The 16,108-nt window shown below is 35.7% G+C and overlaps 1 non-coding gene across 1 annotated transcript; it reads left to right on the forward strand.

The window, feature by feature from the left end:
- Positions 1-8,275: 8,275 nt before the first annotated feature.
- On the forward strand, positions 8,276-8,422 carry LOC118008367. Its single transcript, XR_004678674.1, has one exon. It is a non-coding gene; the product is annotated as a U4 spliceosomal RNA (small nuclear RNA).
- The last annotated feature ends 7,686 nt before the right edge of the window (positions 8,423-16,108 follow it).

Raw genomic sequence — 16,108 nt, forward strand, 5'->3', positions numbered from 1 at the left:
CAGTTCCAAATAACCCATGGGTTAATAAAAACTATCACCATTAAAATTAGTAATAAAATATTTTGAACTGATTGATAGTCCCAAATACACTATCCATCAAAACCTGTGTAATACAAGTAAGTTTCCATAGAGTAATAATTTAGAGCTTCAACTGCATACATGAAGTGAAGAAACTTATAGATAAATCTCACTGAAAATAGGAAAAATCCTAAACAAGATCTATATAAACCAAATTTAGTAATATTTTGAAAAGGAAATAACATACCAAACCAAACTGCTTTATTTTAGGAACTCAACAGAACTCAACATTCAAAATGCAATTAATGTAATTCAAACATCAACAGAATCAAGAAATCACATGATTGTCTCAATAGTTTCAGAAAAATGGTTTGACAAAATTCACTATCCATTTGTGTATAGCAAATTACGTATAGAAAGGAATATCCTAAATCTGATAAATCATGTCTACTAAAAAACACCTTCAGCAAGCATCGTATTTAATCATGATGTGTTAAGAAGCTTTCCACTGAGACTGCTAATACCACTTCTTTTAAAATTCTACAGGGGTTTTGTGTCATTCAGATTCCTGACAGGAAACAGAACACACGAAAGCAGCTTAATTAAAAAGAGGTGCTCGCAGTGAGAGGGACACCAGCAAGGACTGGTGAAATGCAGAAATGGGAAGAGTGCGGCCCCATCCTCATCAGTGGGCCAGAATAGCAAAGGGAGTGGACAATGATGGGGGCACTTGGTGGGGGAAATTTCATTTCTGGAATTTTGGCAAAGCTCCATTTCCTGGACTCTGGCGGTTCCATGGATGGCTGCTTTGTGACAATCACTGACTGTATGTGTTTGCTCTCTGCACAGTAAGAAGGTTAAACATTAAAATAAGAAAATTGCTGATGCGGATGTTGTAACTACATGTCAATGAAAGTAAGTGGATGTCACATGCAGATACAAAATAATTAGAATAAAGATAATTATATATTCACAAACCGTTAATTAAAGCAATTAAAAGGTGGGGCATGAAAGCAGTTTCCTAGGACTTCTAAGGAAACCCCAAAATTAAAAAGGAGCAAAGACAGGAAAGTAAAAACAAAAATGAGGTTAGATTTATCCCTTAAGATCTTACTCATAGCTTTCTTTCTCTTCTCTCCCTCAGGAGTGTTTAAGAGCACTCCTGGAAGCCTAACAATTTTGTGGCCAAATCTCAAAGACTAAGACAGGATCTAAGAGAAAGACTCAGGGGGCAGGGCTCAAGGATGACCCATCACCTAACTTCAAGTGAAGTAACTCTGCTTTCATCTGTCCAAATATATGAGGTTTCCCTCTAAGACTAGATTTGAAAAAGGAATTCTTCTTTAAAAAAAAAAAAAACACCAATTTTTTGAATAAGTAAACCAAGTCCCCAAGGATGGAGTGACTAACCCAAGGTCATTATACACAAATACTAGCCGAGTCATTTGGCTAACCCAGGTCTTTTGAGACCCCAGCACATGCTTTTTCTTTTACAACACAGATCACTCAATCATAATGTTCTCTCAGGGTACAAAAGTGATCCTAAAATAAAATAAAGAAACCAACAAAGGAAACAAAAATCCATTCTGTTAATTACCATGACTTGTGACTATTTTAGTATGTCATACTTTTTGTCAGGAAGATCTCTGAACTTCACCTTGTCAAGTCTATAGCAATTGCCTTTGCTCCCTGAAGTTGAACCCTTTACTCCCTAAACCTGTCAGACCTTCCCGAAGTCCAGCTAGCCAGTGCTGAACTTTTGGTGATCACACCTCTGTGACCCATACTAGAAAAGCAGAAAGAAATACTATACTATTTGATGAACTTTAGGAAAGTTCATCCACATAATTAAACAGCTGAACACCATGTCATTAAATTGTTAAAAAGCATTTGAAGGTATTTACAATTTAAAAGGTAAAAAACTTCTATGAACTAAATAACAAATTGCAAAAGTATAACTTACAATGAGTAGCTAAATATATTGTACCTCTATTGTTTTCTGGTTGCAATTAGTTTCCTTAAAAACACTATTATATGATGGGCCAAAGAGGCCAGCCTAATATATGTTTCAGTTTAGTTGAAAAGGAAGGTCAATGGTATTTTAACCCCAAATGCTGATGGATAATGAGAGCTCATTGCCTAAGGCACAACTAGATCTAACGAAATAAAATCAAACTCACAGAAATCAATATTTAAACACAGTTACTAACACATCCCATCCACCTATTTTTTCTGGCAGATCTGTACACAGACGTATTTGTTGTCATTTACATTTTAAGATTTATCAATAGGAATGTTAGGGAGTTGGCCTTGGGAGCTTATTTCTAAGTAAAAAGTAATAAAAACCACAAAGTCTCTTAAGAAAACAATTTCAAGAACGTCATTCTTGAAGATGAGTTTATAAATACAACAGCTCATGTTTACCATCAGGTAGTTAAAGCATCATTTACACAAATTCTATAAAAGCTATCAGGCATTCTTAGCTGGTAAATCAGTATCTGTTTCCTTCTGGCTTAAGAACCTTTTGTTGAGGGCAGGAATGTGACTAGATCCATGTGATAGTCCAGCTTTCCCAGTGTCCACAGGAGGGAGATAGGGTGACTCATCATTCTGAAAGGGAGCATGAACCAAGATATGTTGGTGTGGCCTCTGGGAAGGCATGAACACCCCAGTAAAAGGGGATATATACTTGTAGTAAGGTTCTTTCCCCTTAGTGCATTCATTGAAAAGCATGCAATTGCTAGAATTGGTGATACTATACAACCATGAGGCAACAAGCATTGGAAAACTAAGAAAAAGAATTCCCTATTTGTCTGCCTCCAAACCACTTATTATATGAAAAAAAAAACAGATTTATAATATTAAGCCTCTGTAAGTTGAATATGCCATTACTTACAGCTGAAAGCATTTCTAATAGGCTTTTTATAATTTTATTTCTATTTGATAGAAATCTTTCTAAAATATCACATTCTCCTCCCTTACTAAAAATAAGAGATTGGATTTTTTTTTACATTTGTTCCTTAATGAATCAGCATCGTATTAAGATGTGAAGTTAGGTTTGGGGTTTTTTGTTTGTTTGTTTTAAATATACCAGCCAGAAAATACCATTTCTATTGTTACATCCTAGGCTGGGACTAGAGTAAGGCAAATGAGGCACTCACTGAAGGTTCAAAATTTGAGGGGGATTCAAAAAGCTCAGTAATCCAGATTTTTTTTTAAAGAGAGAGAGGTTGGGGGGGGCAGGGAGACAGAGAGGGATAGAGAGAATCCTAAGCAGACTCCACAGCCAGCATAGAGCCCAAGGCGGGGCTCTATCGCATGACCCCAAGATCATGACCTGAGCCAAAATCAAGAGTCAGGCACTTAAATGACTGGGGCACCCCCAGATAAATATTTTAATAAAAAATCTTTTTAAAACTCGAAATTAATTAATAAAATTCATGACGAGCAGAAGTTATCAAAGTATTTAAAAATTCAAAATCAATATTACTGATTTTTCCTTTCATCTTGGGCTCCAACATGGCTCAGCATAGTGCTACTCTCGCTATTCTCTCACTAGTACCACTTATTTCATAATAGAACAAATCTCTTCTCTTGACAGAGAAGAATTGAAGATGAAGAAACTAAAGACGAAGCTCTCCTGTACATTTCCTGTAATGTGCATAGGCTTCGTGACAGTTTCTTTCCCTTCTTGTTTCGAAGCCTTAGTTCAATTATATGTAGAATTCTGGTTGTGTTTCCAGATGGTTATAGTCACCAGAATTCTCTATTCTATATCAATGGAGTACTGTATTAACTCAATAGTGCCCTAATCAGACCCCAAATTCATGAAGTTACCTAAATATAAACGTGTCTTTAAAACCCATAAATATATACAACCATTCCTGGAATGACAATTCCTTAAGATTTTGATTTGGTTCAGTAAACATTTATTGAGTACTTTATAGTCATCAGGAGCTGTAGACTTTGAGGATGCAAAACTGAGGGAAAAAAGATCCCTATATTGTTTGCAATATTTTTAAACACTCATTTTTCAATTGCCTGTGGGATTGAAATGCAGCACTGTCTTATGATTAAATATCGGGTGAACTGATATGATGGGATAGCTAATATTTCAAGAACAAAGAGACTGCTTTTTGCCGTAAATGTGAAATTACACCATGTTTAGCTAAGTCTTCTAACTGTCCCATGGGAATAGCAACTGAGAGCAGGTGCAAATGTGGAACAAATGTCTGGAAGGATAATAATGGAGCACAGCGTCTGGGTATTCTCCAGTCCACCAGGAATAAAACTGACTAGATTAGAGCTTTTGTGGGAAGGAGGGTCAAAGAGCAAAGGCCTTCTCCTTTCTGTCCCTAGGCAAGCTCATCCAGTTCAGAAAGGACAGAGTCAAGCTCTGTGTGTCAGACGTAGGCCTTTTCATGCCACCAATCAGTGAGATGAGAGGCTCTTTATGTTCCCTATAGGATATCAGTGGAATTAGTGATGAGAGGCAACATGCATCAGTGAAAACTCATTATGACTCATCCCTTTTCAATTATCTAAGAGTCTCCCTCTGTGATAAAGGAATCATCAAAGAACTGGGACTTAAGTGATTTAAAATGTTTTTTTAAAAAAGTCATACAGAATGGTAGGTTCTATAAAATCGAATCACATCAAAGGTAAGTTACTTGTCTGCATTACTAACAAGTTTTTTTCCTGCCAATAGGGTCAGAGAACCACATTTATCTGGCTTGAAAATGGTACCTTCAACATCTACCTCCCTAAACACAGGCAGAGCATCAATAATCATCACCTGAATTTCAAATGCCAATAAATACTATATTGGAATCCCCAAGCAGGGCTCAGCTAATGTTCTGTGGATTGAAAAGAGCTGTACAATTGTTAATTTAATTTAGAAGCAGCTTGACACCATGGAAAAGCATGGACGTTGGTGTCTGGAAGACCTGTGTGTTTTTTTCATTTTGTTAGGGTTTTTTTCACCCTCACCCACCAGCCCTGCTGCATTTACTATCTTCCTGCTTACTATCCTGCTCTTCATCCTTTCTCCCCAGAGACCGGGTAATCTACCATCTGCATCCTTGTAGATCCAGGTGCCCTGTAGGGATCATATCCATGGTATACACATTGCCTCTTTGATCATCTATTATGTTAGATTTTCCAATCCATTCATTATTAATGCCCATTGAGAAGCTCACATATCTGTTTTTAATGGTGCTTTGATCCTCCAATTAACCATGACTCCCTAATTTTTATAGTCCATTAAGATTATATCAAGATTATAATGCACACTTCAGTAATGAGACCCCATAAGGAAGCTGTTGATCATGGTCCAAGGCCATCCACAAACTTTCGTGTATTTGGTTCATCTGTTTTTTACCAAAAATCAAATAATTTACCAACCTTTTTTAAGTCAGGAAATGAAATAAAAATCTAAATTTCTACCTTCTTAAGAAGTTAGACAGTGTGGCAATACTAGGACTGTATTCCTGTATGACAGCATTGCCTGGGACTGAGTAGGATCTGCTGGTTGTAGAGGTGTGAGCTATTCAATGTCCCACAATTGCCCCTAGCATGAGGTATTCATTTATAATACTGTCAGACAACTTTAGACATTTGAGTTTATGACACCTGATGAATCACTGGGACTACTGCAAAATGGCACTAGGACCTGATATATTTATAACCTCCAAACCACTGAGGGGAGTAATAATAAGAACAGCAGTTATAATAAATGGCAACATGTTTACTATGACAACATGATTACAAAATGTTTTACGTAAATTACCTCATTGAATTTTCACACAACTCATTGAGAAAAGTATTACTATTATCCCCATTTTACAGATAAGGAAACCGTGGCACAGGGAGGTTGAGTGACTTTCCTGCTCATATGGCTAATAAGGGGCATTGCTGGAATAAAGTGAGATAATTGTGAAGCTGCCCTGAAAAAAATGCTATGCAAACCGAAAAGGGATTATCATTGTTATTATCGGTGTTATAGCATATCCATTCCAATAGTTTATCCAGCAGGAAGGCGCAATTCTTGTTATAAGAAAAAATGAGTGCCAGATATATGCTTATTATTACATTTCTTCCTGTGAATGAATAAAGGAATGTGTACAAACAGAAAAAATGAGAATTATGCAAAAAGGAATAACTTTGGAAGGAAGTAAGGATATAATTATGATACTATATTACAATTTTTGGATTGTTGATTTAACCTTGAAACTTAAAATTATCACATTAATTAAAAATTTCAATTTACTTAGTTTTTGTTTGTTTTTAAAATAAAGCCCTGCAAAAAAATAAAATAAAGCTCTGCATTTTATAAAACCTGACAATATTTCTTTCCATGCTACTCTTACGCAGACATACTGTTTGATGTTAAATTAATACCAGTACATCCATCCCTTGTGCTTGTCTCAATGCCTTTCCCTAGGTCTTAAAGTCTTTTTATTCTTGTAACAGTATAAGGCCATTTTTCAACAACAACAAAAAGTTAAAAAAACAATTGTACACCTTCTTCGAGTAAAACCTCCTTCTTCCCCATTTATATTCCTTGTGTACTGACTTTATTCAATCTCCCAAAAGCCACATAGTAAAAGCTGAATCTGGATGTAATATTTCAGTGTCTATGCATTATTAATGACTGACAGTATTTCACTTTACAGTTTGTGAATTTCTTTCACATTTTCTCTTTTAATCTTCACAATGGGTGATTGTTAACCTCTCAACAATATAAATGTGACTTACCTTGACATAGAATATTATGGGCACATAAAAATAAAGGGCATTAGCTGTGAATTTCTGAATTATTTAGATTGTTATGATTTCATTACTTGGATTCAAAAGGGGACTTTATGGATCCTCCAGTCCAACTACTTTATTTTCCAGAAAAGAAACCAATTCCCAGTGAGTTACTGGTGGAACCAGGGGAAGAAACATAGTGTCCTGATTCCCATTTCAGATTTCTTTCCATTCTAACATACCTTATTTTCTGAAAATAAAAAGGTGAAAGAATATACAGTTTCCCTCCATTTGCAAAAATAGGTCCTATTTACAGAGGTAAACTATGAGGGAGAAGTTTTAAACAGCAATGAAATATTACTAGAACACCAATATGGGTGAAAAGCAGAGTTTTTTTCTGCAGTTAGAAGAGATGGGAATTGGGAGTAGGTGATAACTCCCATTACACAGACTCTAGTTTTCAATAAAGAATCTCACTTCTGAAAGGGAAAGTCACACTAAATATCCATTTCATAGGTTACCATGCAGATTTTTAATTGTCACAGTTTATTAACATTGCTCATTCAGCTATTCAGTCATGTTCTCCTTAATAGCAAAAGGGTAATTCCCTGTATAGCCTCCATGTTCAATGTCATTAACCATTACTCAAAGGAATTTACACTATGTTTAGCAGTATTCCATGTATGCAGATCCTGAATAAATAGTATTTCTGCCACCAGTCCACTAGCTAGCATCCCAGCCTCTTAACAGCTTTAGAGGTGCAGCCATGGATGGATTGTTTGTGCTCCCAGGAGCAATCCTCCACCTGCACCGAGATCTCCCAGCCTCATACTTCTGCCTCAGCGAAGCTGCAGCATTCATCAACCTACAAACGCTGCGGCTTTTTCCATCTTAAACATTAAAAAATTCCTTTGATCCTACATCTTTCCCCAACTGTCACTATATTTCTCTGCTCTCTTCGATAGAAAAACTAGGAAAATGTGTTGATGCTCACTCTGTTTCCTTTCCTCCCTCCTCTATTAAACCGTCGCCCACCAGGCAGCTCGTCCCAGCCACTAATTGCCTCCCCATCCAGTGGTCAAGTCTCAGTCTTCTTCTTTTTTTAACTCCTGAGCAATATTTGATTCAAGTGATCATCCTTCCATCTTGAAACACATTTTCACATGGTTTCCATGATACCATCTTTTTGGTTTTCCTCCTTTTTCCTCTGGTCTCTTTTTCTCAGTCTCTGCTGGATTCTTTGCATATCCCAATCTTTTAGTAATGTCCCTACGTATAGTCATCTGAGTATTTCATGTCTCTATCTACCCTCTCTTCCTTAATGATCACCTTCATTTTCATAGCTTTATGTACCATCTGTACAACTCCCAAATTTATATCTCTAGCCCAGATTTCTGAATGTCTCTATGAAATCCAGAATCTGATATCCAATCTTTACTTAATACTCAGTAGTCCTCTTGGATGTCCGATGGACATCTCAAAATTAGCTGGTCAAAAATATACCTCCAGCTTTGCGCAGTGGCAGTATCGTAGCCAATGAGGTTTATCCGAGGCTCGAGTATTGCTAATTCAAAAATATAACTCCTAATTCTCAGACCTAACAAAACTGTACACCTCCCACACACTCCTCCCCATCTCTGAAAATGATTACTCAATCCTTTTGGCCATAATGGCCCCTCACTGGTTCCTCATCACCCTTTATAGCAGTTATATCCCTTTCCCTGGCAGTATCTATTCTCCTTATCTGCGTAACTTTTTTTCTTAGGCATTTATCACTACCTGCTATATGGATGTCTGAATGTAAACTTCATGAGGGAAGCAACTTCTGTTTTGCCCACTGCTACGTCCTGAAATCCTGGAACTCTGTCTTATAGCAGGGGTGTAAAGGTCTGCTCAGTGAAAAGTATCATTTAGAAATAAATATCTTAACACAGTTCTATATAAATAGGAATCCACCATAATTTCTTTAATCCTCCTGAGTCCTTCATTTTCTGTCTACACCTACCCCTCCTGCTACTCATACCAATGGCCACAAATTGAACCGTATCATCACTTAGAAATACACCACCTCAGAAACCTCCAGCATCCTGTTCTCTGTCCATAATCTTCTCTTCCTATAGAGCTGTCATAGTTCCATCTCCTTTACAACTTTTCCCCAGACTCAGAGACCATAAATTCCTTGGTCTTCCACTTCCAATGGTCTTTCTTCCTGGACTTACTTCCTTATTCAGCCTGGACTGCATGATTATGGACATGAACAGTTTAGTCCCCTTGCATTTTTGAAACTTCTTGTTGTGTTGGTCTTTAATATTCCAAGTCTCTGATTTAAAACATTGTACTTCCAAACCTAAACAACCCTGCGGAAGCTCAGTCTCTAAAGTCAGATTGCCCGGGTTCAAGTAAATAATAGTATGTAGATACAGGCAAATTTCTTAGCCTCGAAAGCCTTCATTTTTTTCATTAAAATAATAATTGTACTTCTTTCAGAGGCTCCCTATGAAGACTAAATGAGCCAATCTACATAAAGTGCTTATCACAGTACATTGCTATTACCATTATTATACCCAAACTGTTGAGCACAGCAAAAGAATATCATAAGACCACATCCATATTAGTGTCCCTAGAATGTGTAGGCCTTCCAGTCCTGCTCAGCAATGTATTTTTTGATCTTTAGTTATCTGCCCCTCTCATTTTGCTGACCCCTTTTGCAAATCTTCACCCTCTCATCAAACACTTTACTTCTAACAGTATCTATGTATCCACCCATATTTTCCTCTTCCTTCCAGTCTCAAGGCTGAAGAATCATCATTTTATTCTTGGACAACTTGTGTGTTGCTCTTGATACTTTTCATGCAGTCTGATCAATTACTCCTTTCTCCTGATCCTTGGTCTCTTCTTCCCTCCTGGCACTGTTCTCAGCTTATTAAAATAATCAGGCCGAACCTACACATCTTTTTTTTTTATGTTCCCTTTACTCTGTGATCTCATTTAGATACTGTCCTCATGATCTGACATTCTTTTCAGCCATGCTTTTGGAAAGAGTAGTGCTATCTTACATTATCCATTCTTGATTTCCCACTAAATTCTTAACTCTTTAAACTTGTATTTTTAGCATTTTCCATAACTAATATTCTTGGACACATAATTTAAAGGTTGTGTAATATCTTCAAAATTTCCACATTGTTTTGAGATTACAGTCTCACACAATAGAAATGTTTTTGTGGTATAATAAACTAGTAATTATTTCTCTTGATAAGGATAGTAGAGTCAGTGATTATAGTCTTTCCAGCCCCATTTTGATTAATTCTTTTCACTTAAAAGGTTTTGCCTTTATTTTCAATGAAATAACGCCAGATATTTTCTTTTCTTTTCTTTTCTTTTTTTTTTTTTTTTTTTGCATTTTGGTCACAATATAAATCCTACCCACTTTAGGTATTTATTGAATATTTATTAAACAAATAAATTAGTAATAAACTTTATGAGTAGACTCAAACAATACTTGTGAAGATTGATAATACATTTGATTTTTATTTGCAGTGCTGCTGTATGGGATTGTAATCCATTAAATAAAAGAACTCCATGACAATCATTAAGAAAGTTCCTTTGGGGGCAGCTATGGAGTACTAAACCCATCAGTCAATTTAGCCAAGTAAAACTCATCAAGTAGTTAATTGGCACAATGGGAAGAAAAAGATTGATTGATTTTCCACCTTTTCAATAAGTTAATTTTACTTTGTGAAATAACCTTTTGAAGAGTGCCTTCTGAAGCTTCAGACATTGGCTTCAGACTGTTCATCATTCAACACTAAGTTAGAAGTGGAGACTGCAGGAGACTCATTTGGCAGGAAGGGAAATTACTTGGAGGTGTGGAGTATGCCAGTCAATTTGTCAGGTGCTTTCTCATTAAGGAGTTTAGAGATAAGGGTCAGTCTTTGAGCTAAGAACAGATTCTAAACACACACTTTCCTATTAAATGGTTTCACAAAAAGCCAAATTCCAAACCATTTGGCACTCTAAAGATAAGGATATACACATTGCCAAGTTCCTATCAATTGAGCTGCCATTGTTATTAATTATTGTAATAATGGCTTACACACAAGAGGTATTACCCGACATGCATTGACTCAGTGCTTTATCGACCACAAATGGAGAGAGCACAATAATAACAGATGTAGGGGAAATGTAGCAGTCCCTTTCCATCAAATTACTTCTGTTATGAATAATTAAAATTTTATTTTTAATTTAATCCAATTGATCTTGGTTTCAAGTTTTTCCCTTAATTGAAAATGACTATTCAACATTGATAAAATTCATTAGTTCAACCTTCTGTAAATATATGAAGGGAGGCATGGGAAATGCAGAGATGCACAAATCAGGGCCCCACTCTCAAAGTATTTAATAACCAATAGGGAAGCTATATATAAAATACTGTAATACAAAGTAGTATATGATTGACATGAGAAGTACAGAGCAACTTTGTGGATTCGGGGAGGATGGGATCTCTTTCAGCTGAGAAAATCAAGGAAAGCCAAAGAACTCTTGTTGAGATGGTTAGAACTTCAGAATGGATAGTTAGACCTGCAAGAGGAAAGTGCATTCAAGTGAGGGGAACAACTTTGAGCATAAGAGCCTTGTGATATTTAGCAGGTGGTGAGTAGAGCAGTTTGCTTGGAAGACAGGTTTATTTAAATGAATGGGAGATGAGAATGGAAAGGTAATTTTAGAATATATAGGGTAAAAAAGTCTAGAAATAGGGCAATGGTGGTAAAAATCAAACAAAAGGGAGCATTATTTTCACATATATGAAAGGTAATTCCCAAACTTGTAATATGTAATATGTCCCCACAGATGTAAAACCAAAATATTCACAGTCATTCCACAATTCTGTAGATGCTTCTATCTTGATATTTTTCTGTCTTCCTTTGCCTTTGTGAAGTTATTATCACAGTCACTTCTGAAACATTATTTATGGGCTAAATTCAGGTTATACTCATATTCACACCCTTCTTTTTAGTTTGTTTTTAAAATAAGCTTTTATTTTAGGGTAGTTTTAGATTTGCAAAAAAAGTTGCAAAGATAGTACAAAAGTTCCTATGTACCCAGCACCCAGTTTCCTCTGTTGTTAAGATTTTATATTACTATTGGGTGCCTGGGTGGCTCAGTCAGTTAAGCAGCCAACTCTTAATTTCAGCTCAGGTCATGATCCAGAGTTGTGATATTGAGCCCCCACATTGGGCTCTGTGCTGGGCATGGCGCCTGCTTAAGATTCTCTCTCTCTTTCTCCCTCTACCCCCACCCCATGCACGCATGCTCTCTCTCTCTCTCTCTAAAAAAAAAGATTTTATATTGTATGGTACATTTGTCACAACAAATGTCACAACCAATACTGATACATTATTACTAATTAAAGTCCATGCTTTTTTCAGATTTATTTCGTTTTTACCTAATATTATTTTTCTGTTCCAGAATCTCATCCAGAGTGCCACATTGTATTTGGTTGTCATGTCTCCCCTACCCTATGACACTTTCTCAGACTTTTGTTTTTGATGACCTTAAGTAGTAGTTGTCATATATTTTGTAGAATATCCCTTGATTTAGGTCTGTCTGATATTTTTCTAATGGTTAGATAGGGTTTATGAGTTTCAGGGAGGAAGACTACAGAAGTAAAGTGCCACTTTTATCACATCATATCAAAGGGCACATACTATCAATTATTGATGTTAAACTTGTTCACATGGCTGAGGAAGTGTTTCTCAGGTTTCCATACTATAGTTATTCATCTTCCTCCCTTTTCCATACTGAACTGTTTGGAAGGAAATCATTACATTTAGCCCACGCATAAGGGATAGGGGAGGAGTCAGAGTTATGTTCCACTCTCTTGAGAGTGAAGAGAAGTATCTATATAAACTCCTCCTCGTTAATTAAATTATTCAATCAAGTATTTATGTCAGAATGGACTCATGAATATTTATTTTGTAGTTTGGATTATAATCTAATACTATGTTATTTATTTTATTGCTCAATTTTTCCAACTTTAGCCACTGGGAGCTCTTTCAGTTGGTTCTTGCATCCCTTTGAAATACCCCATTGGATATTTTTTCTTGAGCACTTTCTTATTTTTTATTACTACAGTATGGTCCAAGCTCATCTTGTGTATTCCCTGCTCCTGCTTTTGAGTTAGCCATTTCTCCAAGAATCCCTGGTTCCCTTTACTGGAGAATGGTATTAGAAACCAAGATATGGACTCTGGGTGTGCTCATTGCTACTGGAAAGTCATTGCTTCCAGGCCTTCTCAGCAAACAGAACTTGGAAATATATGTCTGTATACTAACCCATGTATGAACACATATCTGTAATTGTTTCTATATTTAGCCATCTGTATCTGTATAAAACTAAACATGAATTCATATCAATGTATCCCATCATAATCCAGTACTAAATGATTTTTTCTAGTCTTCCTCCTTTATGTATCTGTAAAACTTCTACTCCATCAGTAGCTCCCACCATCCAGACATTTATTTATATATGTTTCAATCCTAGTATACGTGCATAGTAATTGTTAAACTCTTCTCCTGAGAACAAGTTTGTTAATAAGACTGCAGTGCTTATGTATAGTTCCTTCTGGTTTTAGTCTTAAAATAGCCACTCATTCCCATAGTTACTTAGGTCAGCACCATATTTTAAAATTAATAAACTGTTTTTTAGGTTTACAGAAAAAGTGAGCAAAAAGTATAAAACTGCCATGTACCTCTTCCCTACATTCCTGCACACAGTTTCCCTATTATTTCTCAACTGTTAACATTTTCCATTATTGTGATATAATTGATGAACAAATATTGATATATTATTATTAACTAGAGTCCATAGTTTATATTAGGGTTGGCTGTATATGTTGTATAGTTTTATAGGCTTTGACAAATGTATGTCATATGTCCACCATTATAGTATCATATAGAATAGTTCCACTGCCCCTAAAAATATTCCCCCATGTTCCTGACACCAATTATCTTTGTATTGTCCCTACTTTGTTTATTGTTTTGCTTTTTCCTATAGCTGTTTTTTAAATTGTGATAGAATATACATAATAAAATTTGCCATTTTAATCACTTAAGTATACAATTTCTTCTCATGCATTTTTAATTGTGGTAAAATACACATAACATTTATCATTTTAAGCATTTGTAATTATATAATTCACTGGCATTAAATACATTCACAGTGTTGTATAACCATCTATACTCAAAACCTTTTCATCATCTCCAACAAAAACTCTGTACCCATTAAACAATAATTTCTCCACCTTTCCCCACTTCAGTGAGCTTATATCACACATTTCCAGTGATATGGTTAGATTCCTTTGTAACAATCTGCTTTCCAGCCTGGGATCCCTTAACCTCCTAATTGATTTTTTTATTAGCATACAATAAGGTTCACTCTTTGTGCTGTGAAGTTACATGGGTTTTGATAAATGGACAGTGTCCTGTGTCTGCCATTACAACATCATACAGATAGTTGCATATGTTTAAAAAATATCCCCTGGGCTTCATCTGTTCAATCCTACTCCCTCCCCAAACCCCTGATAACCACTAAATGATATAATGTCTCTATACTTTTGCCTTTTCCAGAATATTATAAAAAAACAGAATCAGAGCATGCAGCCTTTTCAAACTGGAGGGTTTTTTTCACTTAAAAATACACATTTAAGGTACCTCTGCATCTTTTTGTGGCTTGATAGCTCATTTATTTTTATCACTAAGCAATATCCCATTGTATGGATTTACCACAATTTATCCATTCACCTACTAAACAACATTGTAGCTGCTTCCAGTTTTTGGTGATTATAAATAATACTGCTGTAAACATTATTGCACAGGTTTTTGTGTGAACATAACTTTTCAAGTCAGTTGGGTAAATATCTAGGAACACATATGGTAAGACCATGTTTAGTTTTGTCAGAAACTGCCAAACTGTCTTCCAAAGTGGCTGTACCATTTTGCATTTCCACCAGCAATGAATGAGATTTCCTATTGATCCACATCCTCATCAGCAATTGGTATTGTCAGGTTTGGGGATTTTAGCTATTCTAATAGGTCCACAGTGGCATCTCATTGTTTTAATTTGCAGTTTCTTAATGACAGTTGATATTGGGCATCTTCTCATATGCTTATTTTTCATCTGCACATCTTTGGTGAGGTGCCTGTTCAAATCTTTGCCCATTTTTCATCAGGTTGTTTGTTTTCTTTTTGTTTAGTTTTAAGAGGGTTTTATGTTTCTTTAATGTTTTCAATGTGTACTTCTGCATGCTCTGGGTATTTATTAGATATGTGATTTGCAAATATTTTCTCCCAGTCTACGGCTTGTCTATTCTTTCTCTTAACAGTGCATTCTGCAGGGTTCATTTGTTTTTAAAACTTAGATTTAATTAATAATTCAACACTGACAAAATTCAGCCTTGTTTTTGTACTGCTCTAGATGTAAATTTACTCTTTGCTCACATCTTTCAATTATTCAAGTTTTAAAAGTCTGCTCAGATGGAGTTAGTTTCCCAACAATATCCTTAACTCAGATTGGTTCAAAAAGTCAGGGAACTAGGGAGAACCCACCATGTGGAAGATCACAGCAACCTGTGGGTCCTCAGCAATGACACCATTCTTTCCCTCCTACTGCTCATTTAGGACTATATAAAAGGAGAAAGCTTGCTTGTTTCTGAGGGTCATCTCCAAATACAATTCCACCAAAGAAAAACCAGAAGCCAGTGAAGTGAAAAGAAAATAGATCCCATATCATTTAAAACGATTGCACTAATTTTATGTAGCAGTAAACATCAATTTATTCAGCAGTAGATTTCAATTATGTTTCTAATTTGCAAATGTTGCCCTCCAGTAGATCTCAAATTAGAGGGCTAAGCACTAAGGAATGGCAAGACAATGACATTGCAATTAGAAATTCTTCTAAAATATTCAATTAACTATTTGGGAAAGCAATAAATGTTCACCTTAGTTATTTGCAAAGGACATATATGAAATGTGATTTAGATTAGATTCATAACTGTGTTTCCTAGACTGGTTATGATCTATTTTCAGTGTAGTGGTATCTAGTTATATCTGAATCTGCTCTGGGATGGTTGGGATTTAGTTAAGTTTCAGGATATCATGGAAAATTAACTATTTGGTTACTCTAAAAGATGTTCAAGAAACATGTCTAATTTTTACTATAATTGGATTTGTTGTGTTCAACAGAACATTAGAAAAACAAGAAAGCCATTTCTATCATATTCCTAGCATTGTGAGAAAATACCCAAGAGATCCTTATCTAATCCCTTTTATGTTTTTTTCAGATT

The sequence above is a fragment of the Mirounga leonina genome, unplaced genomic scaffold, assembly GCF_011800145.1.
Source record: "Mirounga leonina isolate KUSES-001 unplaced genomic scaffold, KU_Mleo_1.0 Mir_125, whole genome shotgun sequence".
NCBI classification, from domain to species: domain Eukaryota; kingdom Metazoa; phylum Chordata; class Mammalia; order Carnivora; family Phocidae; genus Mirounga; species Mirounga leonina.